This window comes from Manis pentadactyla, chromosome 9, assembly GCF_030020395.1.
Source record: "Manis pentadactyla isolate mManPen7 chromosome 9, mManPen7.hap1, whole genome shotgun sequence".
NCBI classification, from domain to species: domain Eukaryota; kingdom Metazoa; phylum Chordata; class Mammalia; order Pholidota; family Manidae; genus Manis; species Manis pentadactyla.
In genome coordinates, this window is record NC_080027.1 from 122,009,541 (window position 1) to 122,022,265 (window position 12,725).

Consider the following 12,725-nt stretch of genomic DNA (forward strand, 5'->3'; position numbering starts at 1 on the left):
TCACGCCAGCCACCAGCAGCTCCCAGCAGAGGCAGGTGCTTCCGACACCCGCCCTGTGGGCTTGTTCCCAGGAGTGCACAGTCCGGGGTGGCCACAGAACAGCCGGGGGCAGCAGCACCCAAATCTAAGAGCTGTGCTTGGCAGGCCCAGCTGTGCCAGTGGGCTGAGGACACGAGGACAAGCCAGCAGTGTGCACACCCCGGGGGCGCCCTCTGGGTGGGGGGAGGGCAGGCTAGGTGAAAAGTTCATTCAGTTCAAGTAAGAGCAATGGCCTCTATCAGGACTGTGTGTGTGTGTGTGTACTTTGGTGTGTGTGTGAGGTATGGAGTGTTGGTATGTGTGGTTTGCTGTGTGTGTGAGGTATTTGTATGTAAAGTGTTCCATGTGTGTATGCATGGTGCAACGTGTGTGTATGTGTGTGTCTGTGGAGTGTGTGTGTATCTGTGGGGGATGGGGGGTGGTGTGGACAGTAGGGTCAGCGTAGGTTTCCCTTATTGAAGAACAGAAAAACTATGAATGAGCTCAGCAGATTGGAGGGGAGCAAACAGGGTGCTGGGGTTCCGGGTTGGGTGGTGACACTGCCAAGAGCCTCCCTCACCTCAGTGAAGCCCGGAGCAGCACGTGGAGGATGGCGTTTGCCTCTGTCGGGTGGGAGGACCGAGGTTCCTCTCCCTGCCCTCACCTGCCACCGAGTCCCGTCAGCGCCACCTCGCTAGAGCCCACTCCCTCTCCGCGACCGTCCACCGCGCCTGGAGCAGGAGCCCAGCCCACCTGGCCCTCCCCGCAGGCCCCATGCCTGCCCACTGGTCCCCTCCCTAGTCACTCCACGTGCCAGCCGTCCAGCGGCACCCCGGAGGACAGAATCCTTCTGTGGTCCACGAGGTCCTTCCCATCACCACTTCTGCTCATCAGGCCTCAGCTCTGGCCACAACCTCCCTCAAGGCTCCCCACATAGGAACGCCTCTCGGTTCCCCAGAGATGCCTCTCCCCTCCCTGCCCTGGCCAGTGGGGGCCCTGGGATGCGGGGTCACTGGCCCCTCTGGCCCTTCTCCTGGCTAATTCCTCTTTAGCTGTTAGGTATCACCTCAAACATCGTTTCCTCTAGTAAGGCCTCCCTGACCCCCGGACCAGGTTATGGGACCTGACATGTGCCCCTATACAGCCCCCATATTGCAGTGCCTGACATCAGCACCACTAGGGTGGAAGGGCCACAGGGCAGGTATTCCACGCAGTTCATTCACCATATGCCCAGAGCAATGCCTGACAAGTGGTTGGTACTCAAATATTTTTGGATGGAACAGCTCCTGTCATACTTGATCACGATTGTTTGCCTAAAGGCCCTTAGACTGAAGTCTCCCTAAAGGCAGAGCCTGTTTTAATTCATCATTGTAATCCCAGCACTCAGCATGGAGATTGGTACATAGTAGATGATAAGTAAACATTGTGGAATACAATAGTATACCACACAGCTATTTTTTTTTAATTGATGAAATGCTCTGTGCAATGACATGGGATAGATATTCAATATGCATCTTTACATGAAAAGGCAATGGCAGAATCATGTGTATAATATACTAATCTATAATAAGAGGCTTAAGTAAGCTTTTGTATTCTTTTTAGCTTGTACATAAAGAAAACTCCAGGAGTTTTGGATTCCATCCCACCTGTTTGAATCCTGACTGTCTTCCATAGCTTGGGCGTGTCACCTGACTGTTGAGAGCTCCCATTGTCTCACCTGTATGGGGGGATAATGCTTACCTAGGTTTCTAGTTGCATCCAGGAGTCCCACCTTATCCACAAGGGATACATTCCAAGATCCCTGGTGGATGCCTGAAGCTGCAGATTGTATCAGCCCCTCCATACACTCTGCTTTTTCCTAGACATACATACCTGTGATCAAGTTTAATTTCTAAATTAGGCACAGTAAGAGATTTACAACAATAACTAAGAACAAACAGAACGGTGATAATAATATACTGTAATAAAAGTCACATGGACGTGGTCCCTCTCTCAAACTGTCTTATACTGTGGACGCCCTTCCTGTGACGGTGCAAGATGATAAAGTCCACGATGAGACCAAGGGTGTGAGCAATATGACGTAGCATTAGGCTACTGCTGACCTTCCGACTGCACATCAGAAGGAGGATCATCTGCTTCTGGACCCCCATGGAACACAGATTCCTGAAACCTCGGATATGGGGCAGGGGGCTACTCCATGTATGGTGCCTAACTCATAGTAGATTCTCAATAAATGGCAGTTAGTACTGGATCAGGAACAGTTGCACAAGTGTTTTCAATCTATTTGGGAATTAAGGCATAGGATGCTGGCATCCCCATTGTAGGCTAAGAGTGAAATAAATGAGAACTGAATGAATGAATGAGTGAGTGAACAAATGAATGAGCTCATTCATTCTATTCCTACCTCCACAATTCCTCCCGAGTGACCTCTGGGACCAAATCATCTGGTTGGCACTGTGATCACTTATAACAACATTTAAAATAACAGTTCTCACACCTACGCGGAGTCGCTGGAGGCAGGCAGCTGGTGAGCTTAGCCCCAGGAAGATACTATCTCTGCCCTCCAAACTGGACCAAAGATCCCTGCAGGAGGAACACACCATGTCCTTCCTGCCCCCACTGCACATGGCACAGGTCTGCGCCCACAACAGCCGTTCACAAAGACAGCTGCTCCTCGGGAGGAGAAGCCCTTGGCTGGCAGGGAGCTCCCTGGCGTTGGCCTCCCTGATCCGTCACTCTGGGATCTGTAGAAGTTTCAGCAGCATTTGTCTTGTATACAATGACAGCCCATGATTAGAAGAAATGTAATTGAATTTCCAAACCCCGAAAACAGAGACTGATGTTTTTAGGCCTTCTAAGAGTCTCTGCCAGTCTCCGAATGATTCTATTCTATTTATTTATTTTATTTTTTTGCTGTTTCAGACTAGATCTGGGGGAGGGAATTACTTGTGGAACCACAGGCAGAGTTGTATATTTGCACTCAGATCATCATAAGCAAGCCTTTGTGTGATCTTGAGCCAGAACGATTTCTAGTCTTAATTTTCCCCTCTGTAAAATGGGAGCAATAATCATTTCTTGCTCACTTCACAAGGATGATATAAAGATAAAAGAAAATCATAACTATGTTGGTGACTTGGAAACTCTATATAACATGGTACAGAGCAAGAATACTGCATTTGGAGTTAAGATACCTTGGTTGGTTGGTTTTAGGTCACCAAATATGTCCTGGAGCTTATTACGTACCAGGTACTGCTCTGAGTGCTTCATGGATGTTAACTCATTTAGTCCTCACAGCAGTCCAATAACTAGGTGTTGTATTATCTCCATTAGACAGATGGGGAAACTGGGGCACAGAGAGGTTAAGTAATTTGTCCAAGTTGCACACTAGCATGTGGCAAAGTTGAGATCCAGGCTCCAGATCACCAGTTATTCCACCTCCTGCTTGAGAGCTTTGAAGCCTACCTCAGCCACTCACTGATGCTTTCTTCTATCCTCCATTCATTCATTCCACATACGTTTACCAAGTGCAAACTATGTGCTGGGCACTGTTCTGGGAACTGGGGAGGAGCACAGCCTGTTAGGGAGCCTGCATTCTAGTGTGGGAGGTGGGCCCTACACAAGAAAGCTCATCGGGTGTCCAGAGGCTAAGTGCAGTGGAGGAAGAATAAAGCAGGTGTCTGAGTCTATTCTGGCTGCTATAACAAATCACCAGAGACTGGGAGGTTAATAAACAACAGAAATGTATTTCTCGTAGTTCTAGAGGCTGGAAGTCTGTGATGAGGGTGCCAGCATAGTCAGGTTCTGGTGAAGACCCCCTTCCAGGCTGCAGACTGCTGACTTCTCGCTGTGTCCTCACATGGTGGAAAGGGTGGGTGTGCTCTCTGGGGCCTCTTTCATAAGGGCATGAATCCCACTCATGAAGGCTCCAACCTCATGACTAGTCACCTCTCAAAGGCTCCACCTAATACTGTCACCTTGGGGGTTAGAATTCAGCAGATGAATCTGGGGTGTGCACAAACAGCAGGGTGAAGGGCTATAGTGTGACTATGGTCCTATGGTGTCACCTCTTTGGGCCTCTGTTCTCTTATTGTAAAATGCAGCTACTGAAGCCTGCCTTGCCTACTTTAAAGGCCTGGGAGGCAGTCAGATGAACTGTGGAGGGACACACGATCCACGACCTGAAGAATGCTGTCCCGACACAGGGATTGTAGGATTCACTGCTCTTGCCTCGTTGTCACGGTGGGTCCTGGTCCGTATCTCTGTGTAGTACATTCAACGTTGTCCCACAGTTGGTCACAAAGGTCTCTGTGTCTGAGGACACTGAATATTTGAGGGCAGGAACTGATCCCGGTGCAGAGTAAGTATGAAACAAAGGTATAATTATTCATGTTAATAATCACTATTTAATGACCCCCTGTTAGTCCCAGACACCAGCAGACACTCATATATAATACTGAATTTAATCTTCAGTGTTTAAGTTATCATTACCCCTGTTCCGGGAGGAGAAACAGAGGCCCAGACAGGTGAGTACCTCACCCATGGCCATTCACCAGTGAGTGACAGAACCAGGGTAGGAACTTGCACCCCCTAACTCCAAAATCCTTGACCTGTTGCCCAACCCCAAGCTGACATTGGGGGTTATTCTCCGTACTTATTAATTCAACAAAGATTTCATGGGTGCCTTCTATGCTCTAGGCATCTTATTAGGTTCTGGAGACATGGGGATGGATGAGGTAGGTGAGGAGTCTGTCTATATGGAAGACAAAACAAATAACAAATAAGAGTGGCCCTGCTTTATGCACCAGGAGTCCTATCTAGGTGGGGAGGCAGAGGGGCCCTTTCTGAGGAGGGGACTGCATCGCTGAGCTCTGAGCACTAGGATTTGCCCATAGTAATTATAACAATGTTTTTAAAACATGTTTAGAAGACAATAGAGAAAATGAAAAAGAAGGGAAGGTGGCAGTAGGTTGGGTGGGAGTAGAGCCACCCTTCAGCCAGCAAATGACTTTTGCAGGTGTTTCCCTTAGGCTTAGCTTTAGCTTAATCAATCCTCATTTACCTTATATATAATAGTAATGGACTGTAAATGGAAATACCTGAATTGGTTTCCCAGGCTCTGTGATGAGAGGGATCAGATTTCCTCCCCCTTCACTTCCCACTCCTGGGAGCAGGGCGGCCCACCAGCAGCTGCCTGGAGCACAGCATCTATTTGAAGGACGCTTCTTAAGACCAGCCCCCTCTCCCCAGAAGGGAGGCTCTTGGTTTCTACACGCCATTCAGTCTCTGCCAGAATGTGGCCTGAGAGTCAGGCTCTCTGGGTTCCTATTGTGTAGCCTTGGCTGCCACTTTGGAAATGGGCAAACTGGGGGGAAAATAGAAGTCCCTGCAGCCAGGATCCTCACCTGACCCTAAACTACTTAATGATGTAATTGGCCTCCTGCTAGGCTACTGCTCCCACACCCGTAGGCAATGATCTGGTATTGACTGAGTCACTATATAAAGAGCTCTGCCCAGGGCTCTGGGCAGAGGCAGAGACAGTGGTGCATCATGGACCTGCAGACTGCTGGGTACAGACGTGATTCTAGTGCTTGACCTACTGTCAGAACAAAGCCAGGTATAAACCCTTTTACCCCAAGAATGATCCATGTCATTTCTGGGTCTCACTGAATGTGTAGTGAACTTGCCTGGAGCTGAAACCCTCAAGGCAAGACAGAAGCCCAACCTTACCCCTATTCACATCCCCCACCTGTGTTAGGAACCAGGCCCACCCCCCAGCCCCCACCCTGCCACAGAGCATTGCCAGGGTGGGGGGGCACCGCTTTAAGAAGGCATCTGGGTGCTTGGGTTTTGGGTCCTGGCGGAGACCTCAGATGCCTGCACTGCCGTCTTCTCCTCCACATCCCCTTTGCCAGGCTCCTAGCCAGTCCTCTATCGCCTCCTGGAGAGGAAGCAGATTAGCATCTTAGGCAGCTGACAGGAAGCAAAGGGAAGAAAATTCCAAGGAAGTAAAAAGATCGAATTTGAAAATGTCTGCAAATTTTTCTAGTATTCCCACCCATGCAAATTACCTGGAATTATGCAGATTGTAATGTGAATCAGTGGACATTTCCTCTTCTTTATTTCCAGTCCCAGCTTTTTGTAACCCTGGAGGTGTTTGGGGGAGAGGGGATCCTGGTAGAACCCCTATGCTAATGCAACACTTGCAGAATTGAGTTTTCCAACTTCTTCCACTCCTAGGATAGCAGATTTCTTACTTCTGCTCTGTTGCCCTCTATTTTGGCCACGAGGCATCCCTGGGCCCTTGGGTGGGCCGTTACCCACCCTCCCCCTCTTCCTAGTGACTGGGCAGGGCATTTGTGTGCCATACTTAGAGATGACTGGCAGGTTTGGAGGAGGGACGAACTGAAAATAGACTCATGCAAATAGTCTCTTTATGCTAATGACATGCAAATACAGCTCTTTTGCTCTCTCTCTCTCTCTCTCTCTCTCTCTCCCCCCCCTTGGCCCCTTGGAGGCAAGAAATGACTTGTCTATGTGCAGTGGACCAAAAAGAGGCCCAGAGAGAGAGTGAGAGACAAGGAAAGGGGAGAAAGAGAGGCCAGAGGGCCCTGGCTGGCACACACACGGCCCACAGCCCGCTGGCCCCAGGGCAAAGGACAGCTGAGGAAGCAGGCAGCCTGGGCTTCCTGGAGGAAGCTGCAGATTCAGACATGGAGCTCAGGAGGAGCAGGGGTCAGGGGAGTGTCACCTGCGTCTGAGCGTTCATGCCAGGTGCTGAGCCCCTTCACCACCGCCCCAACGGGGAGGCCCTCTCATTACCTCCCTCCACCTGTCTCAAAACAGTCCCCTCCCATCACGCTATTATCTCCTACAATTGCTCACAAATGACAACACCCCCCCAGCTTGGCCCACCCTACTGGCCAAGGCAGCTTGCCCGAGGATTAGCTCCTCTTTGGAGAGCGCACAATGGCCCTCCACATCCTTTGTGCCTCTGTTTGCTGCAAATATTGAACCTCTCTCCTGAAACCCATTACGGGCCGTCGGGACAAAGGCCTTCCATGGGTCTCCAGGCAGAGCCAGTGCCAGGATGTTCTTCGATACTGTGCCTGCCCTTCACCTGCCACTGCTTCTCCAGTTACCTACCCCCAGAGGGAAATAACCCACGTTCACACCAGGCGTCTCTGTGCCAGGGCAGTGGGCAGACGGATGCAATGGTGTCCACACCTGGGTTTGCCCATCAGAGGGGACATGGGGAGCTGGGCACCTGGGGATGGGCAGGCATTACAGGCAGTTGGGAGATGGAGAAATGGGGAGTGAAGGAGCCTCCTTGCACAGTCTGACACACAGTGGCAGATGCACCGAGAGCTCCTTCTGCCAGGCCTTCCCAAGGCTCCTACCACTGCCTGGAACAGTCCTGCCTCCCACTCGTCAGCCTAATTTTCAGGAGCTGGTATTATTCATCCTGGTCTCAGCTTATACTTCGCTTCATCACCTCCTCCAGGAAGCCGTTCCTGCCTCCCAAACTTAGGTGTCCCTCCTCAGTACTCAAGCCTGGTACTATAACTGTCTACTTCCCTTGTTCCCTGACACCACAGCCTCTGTGCTGCCCAGAACAGTTCATCATTGTGCCCACATGCAGCACAGCTCCTAGAGAATGGCAGGTAAATGTAGTTGGATAAATGATTGAGTGACTTCCACAAGTGTGGATTCTGCCCAGTCCGTGAGTCCTCAGAATGCTGACAGAAGTGGTACTGAGTCATGAAGGCACCTGAGAGGACAGGGTGACCTCTCAGGGCCTCCTGTGGGACTCCCCAGATTAGTGAGGAGTACTGGGCTAGGAGTCTACCAAACATGGGACGCTGGGCAAGTCTCTGATCCCACCCGAGCCTCAGTCCTCTCATCTGGCTAATGGGAACAATAACATTGGAAAGATGGAGTGAATGTCCTGAGGACAGCAAAGGCTGAAGGACCCTGGCACAGGGAGAGGGGACGTCCTCAAGGCAGGAAACAGAGGAGTTCAGGGCGGGTGTGAGGCCCCACAGTCACCTAGCCACCACCTGTCACCAGTGCTGGGTGGAGACCTAGGGTCCTGCTTCCAGGTCTGATGGCAGAGCGGGCATCCTGGGCTGGGAGCCTCAGGAGGCAGGCGTGGGGCCTGAAAGTCAGCTGCCCCCTTTCCTACTGGCCTTTCAGCCTCCCAGCTGCTAAGCAAGGAGCCTGGTCAGACGGGCCAGGGCTTGAGTCCAGCCACTGAGTGGGCAATTCCTCATCCCTCTTTGCCTCACTTTCCCCTCTATAAAGTAGAAATAATAACAGTGCTGCCTCATAGGGTTGTTAAGAAGCTTAAATGAGATAACTGCGTACACTATTTAACACCGCTGCTGGCCCCTGGCGAGCACTCCGCAAACCCCGGGTGTCCCAGGCCGCCCCTGTCCTCACCCGCACCCACGCTCCGGTTCTGGGAAGCAGAGAGACCATCCTCCCATTTTACAGAGGGGGAACACACAGAGGTTCCGGAACTTCCCCCAGGTTACCAGTGACTCAGGAACGGGAGCTGGACACGCAGCCGGGGTGCCCCAGTTTCTTCTCTGGTTTCCTTGTGGTTTTGGACTTGAATTACTGTCTCATTACCTCATGTGCACAGGCCAGTCCATCCCACAAGGTTGCGATAGAGGTTCCCCCTGTGTCCTGCTTACCCCCTGGCAATGCTGGGCTATAGAAACCCCGCAAAATAAATAGTGGGGTGGCTGAGGTATGGAGAGACAGAGGGCCAAGCGGTAGCATTTCCCTGGTCCCTCCAGGCTCCCGGGCAAGCCCAAACCGGACTAAGGAGCCTCGTGCTGAAAGGGGTGTCCGAGAGGCCCAGGTGTCCAGTGATGGGGGGCAGTGCCCTGCTGGCTCTGGCAGCCATGGGGCTCAGGGCAGGTCGGGCTGGGGGCATGGTTCTGAGGCAGGAGCTCTCCCCACAGGACAGCCAGAGGTCAAGGGCAGCCTGGGCTGCTCAGCTTGCTGACAGACTTTTAGTCCTATGGAAAGCGGCTCCTGTGGAAATGTGGTGACATGCTTGGGAGTCAGCAGCCAGGCAACCTCTGGACATGTCCCTGCAGCAGCAAGGAAGCAGGTGGCGGGGGAGGGGTGTCCGCAGGGAGCGGGTGACCCCACAGAGGGCATTTCAGCCTTCCAAGCACCATTTCCCACTCCCACCCAGGATTCTGGGCATACCCCCTCCTCCCTTCCCGCCCCTCGTGGATCCAAGCCATGCGGCTGTTTGAGTAAAACCACACCTCGCCTGCCCCTGCCACGCAGACGGCTGCCCCCGACCGGCACAGGGGAAAGGCTTTCCAGGCAAACGGGTCTCCAGCTGACCTTCAGCTCAGGAGGGCACAGATCATGCCCTTGTCACAGTTTTCTTCCCCAGACTGAGCAAGTGCCAGGCACGCAGTAGGCACACGACAACCCCTGAGGAACAGCTGCGTGGACTGTCCTCAAAAGGCACTGGGAGAGACGCTCCCACCGCCTCCTCCCCGGCCCCACCATCAGCACCTCACCGGGCCTTCCTGTCATCTCACCTCAGTCCTTTCTTGTCATTTAATCTCTGATTGTTGGCTCGAGTGTCTAATAAATAAGCCTCTCCAAGTGCTCGGGTGCCGATAAGGTCCCCCTCGGCCTTTTCTGGATAAGTAATCCTAAAAATATCTTCCACCGCTTCCTTGGCCCTCCTCCTGGCTCGCCTCCAAGCCCTTCCTCAGATTTCCTTCTTGGCCCCAAACCTGAGCGTTCCTGGCCGGCTCTGCGGAGGAGAGAGCCCTTGTACGCGGGGTGGAGACCGGGAGGCGAGAGCGGCCTTCCCCTTCAAGGGCCTCCAGCCAGGGGACTGCCTTCCTGCCTGAGTTTCTGAAACTTTGCTCATTCAGCCGGTCTTATCTTACCGCCACCAACCCACACTCCTTCCCGGCCTCCTGGAAGGCCAGTCTCTCCCCGGGAAGGCACAGCCTGATGACCTCATGCGGTGGCTCTTGGCTCTGACCTTCACTGTTTCTAAGAACTCCCCCAAGGAGCCTGTTAGAATGCAGATTCTCGAGCCCCATCCTCAAAAGTTCTGATTCCAAGGGTCTGGGGTGAGGCCCGATCAGCCTGTTCTTCACGAGCTTCCAGATGCTGACGGTCTGGGAACAACACTCAAGGGCCACTTCCCCTGGGGACCAAAGGGTCAGTGAGAAGGGCACGGCTGTTGCAAGGAGACAGAGACCTGGCCTTGCTGCCCACTCCAGGCAGGAGGCAGATGGGAGAGGGGACCAGGACACAAGCCACAAGGAAATGAAGCCCTCTCCCACCATCCCCCAACTCAGGGCCCAGAGTAGCAGGAAGTGGGGGGGGGGGTGCCAGAAAAGCCCCAGAGAGGAGAAGAAATGATACAGTGACAGAGGTTTCACTGGGTCCCAGGGCACTAGGCGGGCAGAGAGGGCTACCTGGCTGGGGAAGCCTGGTGGCTGGCTGGGGAGTGGGGGGAAAGGGTGGGACCCTGAGTCCTCCTCTGCCCAACTGAGTGGACCCTCACTGACCTGGAAGACTGTCCAGTTGTTGTCTGGTGTCTGCTGCTGTCTCTTGAGAACATTCCAGCCCCTGAAACTGATAGCCCACCTCAGGCTCCTGAGCTTCCCTCAGCACAAAAATGAGCAGTGAACGCCTCCCCGTGGCCCCTTCCCTCAGCCAGTCCTGCAGTCCCCACCCCTACATTCAGTCAGGCTCTGTGCAAACCTGCTGCACACTGGCCCTGGAGCTCCGGGGGGTTCTGGGCGGCCTGGTGTTCAGGACTTTGAGTCGGCGAATTCTAGCTCTGGGCTAACTGGGAGTGTGAGCTGGGGCAGGCTCCTGGCATCTGTGAGCCCTGGTTTCCTCATCTGTACAGTGGGGCTAAGGATCCCCACGTCCCGCAGTACCTGGGGGCATCAAAGGAGATAAGCCACGTGGAGGCGCCCAGAACACACTCACTCTGGGGGCCCCTGTGTTCCTGCGGCAGCCCTGCCTGGGGAAACAGTGGAAAGGGACTTCTCTTCCACTCAGGGAGGTGACTTCCAAGCAAAGGCGTCCTCTCCATTGTCCTCCGTCTGGGAGGCGTCCGGTACTCTCCAGAAAGGGAGTGCTTGATCAATCAAAGGCAGGCTCTGTGGACTAGACATCGCCTACTCACCCTCAGACGCCCGACCCTCTGCGTCTGCTCACACACCTTCCCTCCACAAACCCAAACCCTAAGTATCTCCCATAGCCTGCAGACTCCAATTCTTCCATCACTCCCCAAATCGGGGCTGCCTATCAGTTTTCTCTCCCCACCTAGACCCCAAACTCCCCAAACTCTAGGACTTGTCTATTTGATCCCAACCTTAAATGATCAGGTTCCAAAGAAGTCAAATGTCAAAAGACACATCACACAAACCATCTTCAAATCCATCTCTCTCTGGGGACCTGGCAGCTAGCTGAGGATTTTGCAGCATCAGGCGGTGGCATAGTGGCCAGGAGAAATTCAGGGTCAAGGGCATTCCAGTTGGTGGCCTGCCAGGGGCAGTGTTCACCATTCCTACTCAGGCGCTTTGGTGAGAGACTCCCCTCGATAGTGCCGACCACTAGTAAAGACCTTTGTGCTCACAGTCAAATAATAGTGCAAAGAACTGGGGCATTTTGCAATGTATTTTGCTTTTCAGAGCTCACAGAGTGTTCTAGGTGGAAGGGGCCATAGGGGCCATGTAGACCCACGTGCCCCTCCCACCTCCACTTTACAGATGAGGGAACAGGAAGTGACCTGCCCAAAGTCACCTTGGGAGTGAAGGGCAGAACTAAAGCCCAGATTTCCTGGCACCCTGCTCTTACTCTGAACCCCACAGGGAGGGGAACAGGATAAAGACCTGCGGAATTTCCACAGCACTCTGTCGTGTTTGTTTAGTCTTCTCTGACCTGGGAGGTAGGTCTTATTCATAGCATTCTAATTTTACTATGGTGGAAGTTCAGAGGCGCCTGAGCTGACGTCGCACCCGAGCTTATGGCCCCTGCCTAAAGTCACACAGCTGGCACATCTGGGGCTCTGTCCCTGGGGAGCCGATCCTGACAAGCTCTGATAGAGAGCAGAGCTCTTTGGGTTTCATGAGGCTTGAGGGAAAAGGCCTCCTAACTGGGAGTGGGCCGGAGGCCGCGGTCTGCGGTGGGAGGGAACCTCACGTCACAAAGCCTTACCCGCACACCGTGCTGGGTCACGCAACTACTGTAAGTTAGTGGCAGCCCTTGGGACCAGGCAACAGGAAGATCTTCTATTCTTAGACAGTTGCCCCTGGCCTGCATGTAGAAGTCCCGTGATGGGGAGAGCTGCTGTGGCCCAGAACTTATTTCACTTACCCGCTCATTCAACAAACACCTACTAAGTGCCTGTCAGGTGCCAAGCAGTGTGCTAGGCACTAAGGATGCTGAAGTCAATAGGACAACCCAGCAGAGACAGAGGGGATGGGGCTCCTGGTGAGGCTGGGGTCCGACCTGGTCCCGACTTCTTGGTCACTGACCTATGTCCTAGTAGGGGACACAGTTCCCTCAACAAGGAATTGAGTGATGTGCTATGTGCAGGGGCTCAAGGAGCCCAGGGAGGGCCCAGTCCAGACTTGGGAGGGCGATGGGAGGAGAATGTGGGCTGAGTTCAGAAGTAAGCCCAGCCAAGGAGGAGAAAG

The 12,725-nt window shown here is 53.1% G+C and overlaps 1 long non-coding RNA gene across 1 annotated transcript in view; it reads right to left on the reverse strand.

Annotated features, from left to right (window-relative positions):
- Positions 1 to 3,751: 3,751 nt before the first annotated feature.
- LOC118924706 (uncharacterized) overlaps positions 3,752 to 12,725 on the reverse strand; it is a 29,124-nt gene continuing 20,150 nt past the window's right edge. The window contains exons 5-8 of the long non-coding RNA XR_008999438.1: positions 5,884 to 5,956; positions 5,115 to 5,223; positions 4,083 to 4,359; positions 3,752 to 3,992 (exon numbers count right to left, since the gene is read on the reverse strand). This is a non-coding gene — a long non-coding RNA (uncharacterized LOC118924706). The remainder of the gene's footprint in view (positions 3,993 to 4,082; positions 4,360 to 5,114; positions 5,224 to 5,883; positions 5,957 to 12,725) is intronic.